Genomic DNA, 12,700 nt, shown 5'->3' with positions numbered 1-12,700 from the left:
TAACTGAAAAACACAGAAAGGACTCTTGTTACATGTTTGTTGAATTGTTAGAATTGGAAATGAACAGACCTTTACCTAAATGAAAAAGGTGTTTGTTATTTCAAACGCACTGCCAGAGGAGCTACTCATTGGGCACCATGAAAAACCACAGTAACACAGAATCACAAAAAGAAAATGACAGTTTTCCAGAAACCAAACTTAACACCATAGAAGATTGTGATCAAGCCAGTGGAAAACTCAAATAGTGTCATGGAGAAACTCAGGAAGCTATAGGAACACTCACAAAAACACTTAAAATCATAAATTAAAAAAATGAAAATAAGAAACAATTTTCAAAGAGATGAAAACTCTTAAACATAACCAAACAGACATACTGGAATTGAAGAAATCTATAAATAAGATGAAAGATGTATTAGAAAGCACTAAAAGTTGAGCAGATCATATGGTGAAGAGAAATAGTGACCTCAAAGGTAGAATGATTTAGGAATAAGAGAACTGCTTTTCTTTTTTTTAATGAAGAGACTCTACAAGAATTATAGGACTCCATTAGAAGAGGTAACAAGTATATTGAGTATCTTAGAAGGAAAAGAGAGTGCGAGAGAAAGAAAAGATGCTATTTAAAGAAATAATAGCTGAGTTCTTTCCCAGAATAGGGAATAAATAACAGGTGGAATATAACAGATGGTCCAACTAATCAATTATAATTACATTAATAATGTGTCATTATTTCTGAATGACATAGGGATATATTTTGAAGCTGTATTCATGGGTGGTGATCCCTTATGATCCTTTACTCATACCCTAAGATTTCCCCAGGTGGCGCTAGTGGTAAAGAACCTGCCTGGCAATGCTGGAGACTTAAGAGATACAGGTTCGATCCCTCAGTCAGGAAGATCCCTTGGAGAAGGAAATGGCAACCTACTCCAGTATTCTTGTCTAGAGAATCCCATGAACAGAGAAGTCTGGTAGGGTACAGTCCATAGGGTTGCATAGAACCAGACATGACTGAAGTGACTTATTGCACAAGTATGCACCCATCTGTGTGTCTCACCTCTCAGTTTTCTCCTTATTTACTATAACAGTCTAGAACTGTACCTTTGCTCTGCTGGGATCCATAGCTCACAGTCAAGTGCAACAGCCTCTGTGATGTTCACTGTGGTTACACCTGTGTTGAACAATTTCCTCTTAGTCTAAGGTATGAAGATGTAAAGAAAGCCTTGAAAAGATTCTTTGGGATGGCAGTAATAGAAGGATTAATTGTCATAGGGTTAACAGAAGTCCTCATTTTTAGCAAACTGCAAAGCGTTTGAGCCAAAATTTAATATTCTTTGATCAGAGTGTGAACATAGAATTGTTCTGTGTCTTTATTTCCTGAATTTTCATTTCTTTGATTAAACTTCTTTATACCATTGAAGTAATTCACATTTCTGTTTCCTTCTCTGTCTGATTTATAAACAATTTTCCCCTTCTTTCATTTTCTACTTTCTCAAAGCTTTCCAAACTTGATTTAAAATATCTCATGGAACAACAGACTGGTTCCAAATAGGAAAAGGAGTATGTCAAGGCTGTATATCGTCACCCTGCTTATTTAACTTCTATGCCGAGTACATCATGAGAAACGCTGGGCTGGAAGAAGCACAAGCTGGAATCAAGATTGCCGGGAGAAATATCAATAACCTCAGATATGCAGATGACACCACCCTTATGGCAGAAAGTGAAGAGGAGCTAAAAGCCTCTTGATGAAAGTGGAGAGTGAAAAGCTGGCTTAAAGCTCAACATTCAGAAAACGAAGATCATGGCATCTGGTCCCATCACTTCATGGGAAATAGATGGGTAAACAGTGGAAACAGTATCAAACTTTATTTTTTTGGGCTCTAAAATCACTGCAGATGGTGACTGCAGCTAGGAAATTAAAAGATGCTTACTCCTTGGAAGAAAAGTTATGACCAACCTAGATAGCATATTCAAAAGCAGAGACATTACTTTGCCAACAAAGGTCCGTCTAGTCAAGGCTATGGTTTTTCCTGTGGTCATGTATGGATGTGAGAGTTGGACTGTGAAGAAAGCTGAGTGCCAAAGAATTGATGCTTTTGAACTGTGGTGTTGGAGAAGACTCTTGAGAGTCCCTTGGACTGCAAGGAGATCCATCGAGTCCATTCTGAAAGAGATCAGCCCTGGGATTTCTTTGGAAGGAATGATGCTGAAGCTGAAGCTCCAGCACTTTGGCCACCTCATGCGAAGAGTTGACTCATTGGAAAAGATTCCGATGCTGGGAGGGATTGGGGGCAGGAGGAGAAGGGGACGACCAAGGATGAGATGGCTGGATGGCATCACTGACTCGATGGACGTGAGTCTGAGTGAACTCCGGGAGTTGGGAGGCCTGGCATGCTGCGATTCATGGGGTTGCAAAGAGTTGGACACGACTGAGTGACTGAACTGAAATGAACTGAACTGAATGCCTATTTATTTCATAAGGCAGCGTGGATTTCTTAAGAATAATTTCTGCTCAGATGACATATATCATCCCAAATATTTTTGCTTTTGTGCTACCGAAAGATTGTAGTAAACAATAGGACTACTGTGGGAAAACTATTTTTATTATTAGCCAAGGTATTTGATATAAGAGGGGATATCTGAGACTGCAGCTTTTCATTTTGTGTACCACATTCTTTTGAAAATCACTGCCATAACTGTCCTTGAAAATGGAGACTTGAACCTACAATGTGTTTTATAGGTGATTATCCAGTCTTATTCCTCTTTCGGATCCTGTGCTCTTATTCAGCATTGTCCACAGTGCCTACCTTACTGACAAATGATAATCCACTACAGGTTTCCAAGTGAAGTCTACACAACAGCACAGGTTTGAGTACCTTCACCTAATATGGCCTTTGAGTCAGAGGAAAAATTTCAAAAGGATGAAAAGTTAAACTACATTTTTTATTACTAAGCAAGATATTTTATTTTCATGCTCTATATCTTTTCAATGAAGTATCAGTTTTGGTGTCCATGTGAAAGTCTTGTTTTCATTAACGTCAAGCAGTGGTTGATGTGTTTATGATGACAAATTATGTGTAATCACCTATAAGTGACTCCCACTCTGGTGGCTCAGTGGTAAAGAATCTGCCTGCAATGCAGAAGACCTGGGTTCAATCCCTGGGTTGGGAAGATCCTCTGGAGAAGAAAATGGCTACTCACTCCATTTTTGTTGCCTGGGAAATCCTATGGATGGAAGAGCCTGGCAGGCTACAGGACATGACTGGACATGACTGAACAACTAACACTTTTTCTCCTATGAGTGAGTGAAGAACTTGTTTTCAAACTTATATACATAAAAGATTCTTGGTGAGAAGACTAACCCCGTGTATACCTGACTCTAACACAGGACCATAGCCTTGCTATCGAATGTGATCCCCAGACTAGGCACTGTAGCATCAACTACTCCTGGGAGCTCATTAGAAATGCAGTCCTTGGACTCACTAGAGACCTGATGAATGAGAATTTGTACTTGAACCACAAATCTCGGTGATTTGTATGCCAAATGAATCTATGGATGTTCTGGTCTGAATAGGATTTCTCACATTCTTACTCTTGCCTTGCACAGGCTAATTATTTGTATTGCAGGTTGTTCTGTGGTCTATGGGAGATTACTAGAATCCCTTCAGATAGTGTCAAGTATTCCCAGGGGCAAAATCTCCCCTGGTTGAGAATCACTACCCAGAGTTCTAGAACTAAGAGATTCCAATCCAGACTCCAGCCCTTGCTTGGTTTATACCGTTAAGTAGAACATTAAATTTTTCATAGTCTCATTTTAATAATGGAGAATGGAGTTCGTTAAAGTACTACTTCATATAATTCACTGTTTTTAAAATTACATTTGACAATTTCTATAATATGTTGGGGCTTCCCAGGTGGCACTAGTGGTAAAGAACCTGCCTGTCAATGCACGAGACTTAAGAGACATAAGCTCGATCCTTGGGTCAAGGATAATATGCCAAGCGAGCTTATTGGGCACAACAATGTCTAAATATCTCTCTTATAATTAAATACAAGTGTTTTATAATGCTGTAAAACATGTCAGTTCTCAATTTCTAATATAGGTTCAGTTCAGTTCAGGCACTCAGTTGTGTCCGACTCTTTGCGACCCCATGAATCGCAGCACGCCAGGCCTCCCTGTCCATCACCAACTCCCGGAGTTCACTCAGACTCACGTCCATCGAGTCAGTGATACCATCCAGCCATCTCATCCTCTGTCGTCCCCTTCTCCTCCTACCCCTAATCCCCCCCAGCATCAGAGTCTTTTCCAGTGAGTCAACTCTACTATAGGTAGTACATTCTTAATTGTCTTGGGAAAGCTATCATGAACCTAGGGATTATAATACCTATGGTTTTACACTAAAAAAAGCAACTTATATCTCTTTTTGAAGAGGGGAAGAGTCATTTTTAGAGATTTCAGTAATTGTGTCCTTGCCATAATTCAAAGCTTTGAAGACGCATATGACCTAGTCAAGACAAACTCTTAATATCATATGTTTGAGAAATTTTAAATGCAGGGATGTGATGAGATTCTGTGAAAATTAAAGCTTTAGAAGAAGAAGAGTTTAAAGAGAAGCAATAATAAAAATTTAATTTATCTTATAAAGCAGTCTTTTAGGAACAGAGAATTAGCAGGAAAAAAATTCATTCTGTCCAGACCAGTGTCTCCAAGGGAAATCATGTACATAGAGGTTAGAGTAACGAGAGGAAAACATGTCTAATGAGCTAACATGGAAGTTCTAAATATCTCTTCTGTTGCAGTCCCTCAGCCTGTGCCACTTTGGTTGGAAAGGATGTGGTCCTTGCTTTTGCAATCATACATCTGGCTGAGAGGTCAGTGCTTGATCTGTTCCTGTTGTCCTGTTTGGGAACAAAAATTTGGTCTGCCTCATCAGTCTTTTAGGGAGGAGTTTTGACTTCCATTGGGAAAGCCTTCTCTCTGAATCTGCTTCCAGGTGAGTCTCTGAGCTCCACAGACACTGCAGGGAGAGAAGCAGAGAGGAGGGAAGCCAGGAACATGTGCCTGACAGAGGCCAGAGATCAACTGTCTGCTGGCTTCCTTAATATTAATGTATTTGTTTACGATCTAAAAATAAAGTGAACATTGTGCTGGGAAATGCGAGTCTCAGTGTTGACAATTAAATGGTAATAATGGAAGCCCAATTAAAAGGAATGGAAGTCATAAAATGCTTCCAGTAGATGTAGACAGTAAGTCTAAAGATTATATTTATTAACAGGAATGGACAAATAGGGAAAAGCCTCAGGAAAAAGAAGTCTTCAGCTTTTGTTGTGTTCTATGTATTTCCGGTTTTGAAATGATAGCTTATCCCATTTGCATGTTTTCCTCTTGTGATATTCAAACTGTAAAGTGTTTCACATCATAAAGATATCACTGTTTGTGTCCTTAGCAAAAATACGCTTTTCTTTATTGTTTTCTTCTGGACATCAGGGAGATGTCTTTGGACTTGGAATGTTGACAAACCAAGAGGAGATTTTATTCATTGCATCGCATCAAGAGCTGTTTGAATTTACTGGATATTTTCTCCTGATATTCATATGTCCATTCCATTCCTCTCACTCACACTTTGTATATTTCTTTAAATAAAAAGCAGAAATTAGCCATACCAAAATGGAACTCCAAGTTTATTTCCAGGTTTATTTCCATGGAAAACTTATAAACTGGAATTTCTAGGTACCATTTAACAAATCCTTCATGAGAAAGATAATCTGATCTGACTAGCTTGAGTTGTAACTAATCGTGGCCTAAGGAGGTTGGATCTGGGTGAGGAATGCATGGCAGTAACACAACCTAGGAGGACAACGTTGCATGTGTGTGTGTGTGTGTGTGTGCCTGAGCCTTGGGAAGTGAAAGCAGTTCTTTGAGGCACCTGGACTCACACATTAAGATGACTTACAACACAGAAGCCAGAATTCAATCAACAGATGGTATGAAGAAGTGGATCTGATAAAATCATGGGAAGCTTTTATGATTAAATTCATAAAGTGCTGGGAACAACACAGGAGGAGTTATTCTCTGTGGACTGAGGGTTCACCTGTAGTGGGGAGGCCACCTTGTTCCTCAGTACCCCTGACACCATCTCTAATCACTCCTTGTCTAGCTTATTCCTCTGCCCCACTGGCTTCCTTGTTTGGATCTGAACATGTGTAATGAGCATCTTCCTCAGTTACTTTGCAGTGGCCAGGCACACACTTCTGATGTCAAACTAGATCCTTCTCTCTTTCTTAGCTATCTGTTCAATTATCACCTTGCTTTCTGACCCTGCCTGAACCCTCAGTACAAAATAATACCTCCTACAACTCTCTTCTTTATATCTGGTTTTGTTTTCTTTATAACATTTGACACCAGCTGACATATAATATTTTATTTGCACATCATCTCTCATCATCCTTGGTGGGAGATTTGTTTTCCACCACTCTCTACTTATTGCCTGCATGTACTTGAAACATAGTTGGCACAAAATTTATATTTCTCAAAAATATGAAATAATTTCTCATTAAATCTCTAGAATATATGACTTCTGGAAATATTTTGAGAATGGGACAAATATTCCTAGTCAGAAATGAAATGGAGTATACCCTCAAAGAGAACTTACCTGTAAATAAAATATTAACATTGATTTCTAAAGAGCTAAATAGTTTTAGCTATGTGAATTATGTCAGTTGTTGTAAAAATTAGTCATGTTATTTTTTATTTTTCCTGTTAGTCACCTCCACCACATGGAACCAGTGAATAATACACAAATTTCAAAATTCCTTCTTCTGGGGCTTTCAGAGGAACCAAAACTACAGCTGCTCACATTTGAACTTTTCCTCTCCATCCATGTTCCTGATGACTGCATTTGGAAACTTGTTCATTATCTTGGCCATCAGCTCAGACACCCACCTCCACACTCCCACGTACTTCTTCCTCTCCAACCTGTCCTTTGCAGACATCTGTTTCACTTCCACCACCATCCCAAAGATGCTGGTAAATATTCAGAGACAGAACAAAGTTATTACCTATGAAGGCTGCATCACCTAGATGTATTTTTACATTCTCTTTGGAGAACTGGATGATATCCTCCTAACTGTGATGGAGGACATCCTATGACCTCTTTGTGGCCATTTGCCACCCTTTGAATACAAGGTCATCATGAGCCTCCATCTCTGTGGATTGCTGGTTCTGACATCCTGGGTAGTGGTTGCCATGTATTCCTTGCTACACAGCTTGTGCAAATTCCTCACTGTTTCTATGAACTCAATCAGTTGATACAACTTTCCTGTCCTGACAACATTCTTAATAACATAGTGATGTATGTTGCAGTTGCCCTGCTAGGTGGGTCTTTTTGCTGATATCTTTACTCTTTTTCTAAAATAGTTTCATGTATATGACATTCTAGGAATCTGCAAACTAAAATGGACTGGAATGGGTGAATTTAACTCAGATGACTATTATATCTACTACTGTGGGCAGGAATCCCATAGAAGAAATGGAGTAGAATCATGGTCAATGAAAGAGTCCAAAATGCAGTACTTGGATGCAATCTCAAAAACAACAGAATGATCTCTGTTCATTTCCAAGGCAAACCATTTGATATCACGGTGATCCAAGCCTATGCCCCAACCAGTAATGTTGAAAAGCAAGATGTTATGGGGAGGGAGGTGGGAGGGGTTCATGTTTGGGAATGCATGTAAGAATTAAAGATTTTAAAATTTAAAAATAAAAACTAAAAAAAAAGAGAGAGAGAAAAAAAAAGAAAAGCTGAAGTTCAATGGTTCTATGAAGACCTACGAGACTGTTTGGAACTAACACCCAAATAAGATGTCCTTTTCACAATAGGGGACTGGAATGCAAAAGTAGGAAGTCAAGAAACACCTGGAGTAACAGGCAAACTTGGCCTTGGAGTACGGAATGAAGCAGGGCAAAGGCTAATAGAGTTTTGCCAAGATATCGCACTGGTCATAGCAAACACCCTCTTCCAACAACACAAGAGAAGACTCTACACATGGATATCACCAGATGGCCAACACCAAAATCAGATTGATTATATTCTTTGCACCCAAAGATGGAGAAGCTCTATACAGTCAGCAAAAACAAGACTGGGAGCTGAGTGTGGCTCAGATCATGAAGTCCTTATTACCAAATTCAGACTTAAATTGAAGAAAGTAGGGAAAACCACTAGACAATTCAGGTATGACCTAAATCAAATCCCTTATGATTATACAGTGGAAGTGAGAAATAGATTTAAGGGACTAGATCTGACAGACAGAATGCCTGATGAACTATGGACGGAGGTTTGTGACATTGTACAGGAGACAGGGATCAAGACCATCCCCATGGAAAAGAAATGCAAAAAAGCCAAATGGCTGTCTGAGGAGGCTTTACAAATAGCTATGAAAAGAAGAGAAATGAAAAGCAAAGGAGAAAAGGAAAGATATAAACATTTGAATGCAGAGTTCCAAAGAATAGCAAGGAGAGATAAGAAAGCCTTCTTCAGCCATCAATGCAAAGAAATAGAGGAAAACAACAGAATGGGAAAGACTAGAGATCTCTTCAAGAAAATTAGAGATATCAAGGGTACATTCCATGCAAAGATGGGCTTGATAAAGGACAGAAATGGTCTGGACCTAACAGAAGCAGAAGATATTAAGAAGAGGTGGCAGGAATACACAGAAGAACTGTACAAAAAAAAGATGTTCATGACCCAGATAATCACGATTGTGCGATCATTCACCTAGAGCCAGACATCCTGGAATGTGAAGTGAAGTGGGCCTTAGAAAGCATCACTACGAACAAAGCTAGTGGAGGTGATGGAATTCCAGTTGAGCTGTTTCAAATCCTGAAAGATGATGCTGTGAAAGTGTTGCACTCTATATGCCAGCAAATGTGGAAAGCTCAGCAGTGGCCACAAGACTGGAAAAGGTCAGTTTTCATTGCAATCCCAAAGAAAGGCAATGCCAAAGAATGATCAAACTACCGCACAATTGCACTCATCTCACATGCTAGTAAAGTAATGCTCAAAATTCTCTAAGCCAGACTTCAGCAATATGTGAACTGTGAACTTCCAGATGTTCAAGCTGGTTTTAGAAAAGGCAGAGGAACCAGAGATCAAATTGCCAACATCCGCTGGATCATCAAAACAGCAAGAGAGTCCCGGAAAAACATCTATTTCTGCTTTATTGACTATGCCAAAGCCTTTGACTGTGTGGATCACAAGAAACTGTGGAAAATTCTGAAAGAGATGGCCATACCAGACCACAAGACCTGCCTCTTGAGAAACCTATATGCAGGTCAGGAAGTAACAGTTATAACTGCACACGGAACAACAGATTGGTTCCAAATAGGAAAAGGAGTACATCAAGGCTGTATATTGTCACCCTGCTTATTTAACTTCTATGCAGAGTACATCATGAGAAACACTGCGCTTGAAGAAGCACAAGCTGGAATCAAGTTTGCCGGGAGAAATATCAGTAACCTCAAATATGCGGAAAGTGAAGACAAACTAAAAAGCCTCTTTGACTTATGTGAAAAAGGAGAGTGAAAAAGTTGACTTAAAGCTCAACATTCAGAAACTAAGATCATGGCATCTGGTTCCATCACTTCATGGCAAATAGATGGGGAAACAGTGGAAATAGTGGCTGACTTTATTTTGGAGGGCTCCAAAGTCAATGCAGATGGTGATTGCAGCCATGAAATTAAGACACTTACTCCTTAGAAGGAAAGTTATTACCAACCTAGATAGCATATTCAAAAGCAAAGATATTACTTTGCCAACAAAGGTCCGTCTAGTCAAGGCTATGGTTTTCCAGTGGTCATGTATGGATATGAGAGTTGCATTGTGAAGAAAGCTGAGCACTGAAGAATTGATGCTTTTGAACTGTGGTGTTGGAGAAGACTCTTGAGAGTCCCTTAGACTGCAAGAAGATCCAACCAGTGCATCCTAAAGGAGAACAGTCTGGGTGTTCATTGGAAGGACTGATGCTGAAGCTGAAACTCCAATACTTTGGCCTCCTCATGCAAAGAGTTGACTCATTTGAAAAGACCCTGATGCTGGGAGGGATTGAGGGCAGGCGGAGAAGGGGACGACAGAGGATGAGATGGCTGGATGGCATCACAGACTCGATGCACATCAGTTTGGGTGAACTCTGGGAGTTGGTGATGGACAGGGAGTCCTAGCCTGCTGTGATTCGTGGTGTCACAGAGTCAGGCATGAATGAGTGACTGAACTGAACTGAACTGATATGTAAAATCTCATCAACCCAGAGGAAGTATAAAGCATTTTCTACCTGTGTGTCCCACCTCTAAGTTGTATCTTTATTTTATTGTACTGCCTTAGGAGTGTACCTTAGGTCTGCTGCTACCCATCTGTCACACTCAAATGCAATAGCCTCTGTGATGCACACTGTGGTCACATCTATGCTGAACCCCTTCATCGGCAGCCTGAGAAATAAAGACATAAAGAGAGCTCTGAAGAGATTCCATTCCAATCCAGTATAAAATGGCCAATTATATTAGGGCTGATGAAGTGCCCTTGATTGGATAACTCAAAGCCTCAGGACCAGAAATTGTGGTTCTTGATCACTGTGAAATAAAATTTACTCCATCATCTGATTTCCTTGGATTTCCATTTTATAATTCAGTTTCTTTGTGTAATTTTAGGGTTTCCCTGGTAGCTGAGATGGTAAAGAGTCTGCCTGCAAAGCAAAAATCCCTGGTTCAAGCCTTGAGTGAGAAGATCCCCTGGAGAAGTGCATAGCAACCCACTCCAGTATTCTTGCCTGGAGAATCCCATGTACAGAGGAGCCTGGTGAGCTAGAGTCTATGGGGTTGCAAAGAGTTGGGCATGACTGAGTGAGTTTCACTCTCACTGTGTACTTTTAGTAGCTCTCTTTATTAAACGTTAGCCTCAGTTATAATCATAGGCAGTTTTTATTTTTTTCTACTTCAAAATTTCCCTACCTTGGGATCAAAAATACCTGGAAATTCCATTTCTTTGATGGGGTGTCATAGGTTTATTAAGAATAATTACTTCTCAAATTAAATATGTCATCCTAAGTAATTTGTTCTCTTTCCCTGAAGTGATGAGTTGCATTATTCATTTAAAACATACATTTAAGAACCAAAATATTTATATTATTTTTTAATTTAAATTTATTTATTTTAGTTGGAGGTTAATTACTTTACAAAATTGTATTGGTTTTATTTTTTAAAGTTGGTTGAATCAGTGATACAGAAATATGACCGTAAAATTATAGGAGGATTTTAACTATGCAGTAGGTTGGAACTCAACCCTTTTTTTGTTCAAAGGTCAACTTGTGTATCTATATACACTGCTTTGGCCAAAAAGTTGATTTTTTTTTTCCATACCATACCATCTTGGGCTTTCCTGGTGACTCAGAAGGTAAGAAACTGCCTGCAATACAGGAGACCCAGGTTTGATCCCTGGGTCAGGAAAATCCCCTGGAGAAGGAAATGACTACCCTCTCCACTTTCTTGCCTGGAGAATTCCATGGAGAGGGGAGCCTGGTGGGCTACAGTCCACGGGGTCCCAAGGAATCGAACACGACTGGAAGCAATTAGCATGCACATATATTGGATAGCATATTTTAATATTTTCATTGAATTATTTCATTGTTTCCTTTTGAAAACTTCCAATGATTCCTACAATATGACTCTTCCGATTGCTTTAAATAAAATAACTTAAATTTTTCTAAATTTCATCATAAACACTAAGGGGGAAGCAGATAAACTATAACTCTTATATATCCCCTATATATTCAATACAAAGGCATTTCTTCAACTTCATTATCATAAATTACTCACAAGACAACTTGAATCTACCTGTTCATGGGATTCAAGGTCAGCATCAGCATACTGACCTTGGTGCAGCAATGTTTCTGCACCAACATGCATGTCCTGCTAAGCTCTCCTGGATAGCTGGAAAGGATATCTGTGCAGTCATCGTTTAATACTATTACCTGACAAAAAGATAAACAATGTTACAATCTGAAGGGTTATCTTCAAATATAAGAATAAATGCCAAAATTAAGATCAGTATAGTCATAGCTGTGGTTTTTCCAGTAGTCATGTATGGATGTGAGATTTGGACCATAAAGAAGGTTGAGCACTAAAGAATTGATGCTTTTAAACTGTGGGGCTGGAGAAGACTCTTGAGAGTCCCTTGGACAGCAAGGAGGTCAAACCAGTCAATCCTCAAGGAAATCAACCCTGAATATTCATTGGAAGGACTGGTGCTGAAGCTGAAGCTCCAATACTTTGGCCATCTGATGTGAAGAGCCATCTCATTGGAAAAGTCTCTGATGTTTGGAAAGATTAAGGGCAAAAGGAGAAGGGGGCAACAGAGGATGAGATGGTTGGATTGCATCAATGATTCATTCAGTGCACACACTGTTGCTGTTTTTCAGTCGCCCAGGAGTGTCTGACTCTTTGTGACCCCATGCACTGCAGCACTCCAGGCCTCTCTGTCCTTCATCGTCTCCCCAAATTTGCCCAAGTTCATGTCCATTGCATTGGTGATGCCATCCAGCCATCTCATCCTCTGACATCCTCTTCTCCTTCTGTCCTCAATCTTTCCCAGTATCAGGGACTTTTCTAGTGAGTCAGCTGTTCACATCAGATAAACAAAACACTTCAGTTTCAACTTCA

General features: G+C 39.6%; 1 long non-coding RNA gene and 1 pseudogene across 1 annotated transcript in view; one reads left to right on the top strand and one right to left on the bottom strand.

Moving 5' to 3' along the window:
* Positions 1–12,700, bottom strand: part of LOC132659866 (uncharacterized) — a 995,695-nt gene that overhangs the window by 235,251 nt on the left and 747,744 nt on the right. The gene's annotated exons all lie outside the window — the stretch shown is intronic.
* LOC121819565 (olfactory receptor 7A10-like) lies at positions 6,884–10,531 on the top strand (annotated as a pseudogene).

The sequence above is a fragment of the Ovis aries genome, chromosome 5, assembly GCF_016772045.2.
Source record: "Ovis aries strain OAR_USU_Benz2616 breed Rambouillet chromosome 5, ARS-UI_Ramb_v3.0, whole genome shotgun sequence".
Classification (NCBI taxonomy): Eukaryota; Metazoa; Chordata; class Mammalia; order Artiodactyla; family Bovidae; genus Ovis; species Ovis aries.
The sequence above is the reverse complement of the archived record's forward strand: the minus strand, read 5'-3'. Positions and strand labels throughout refer to the sequence as shown.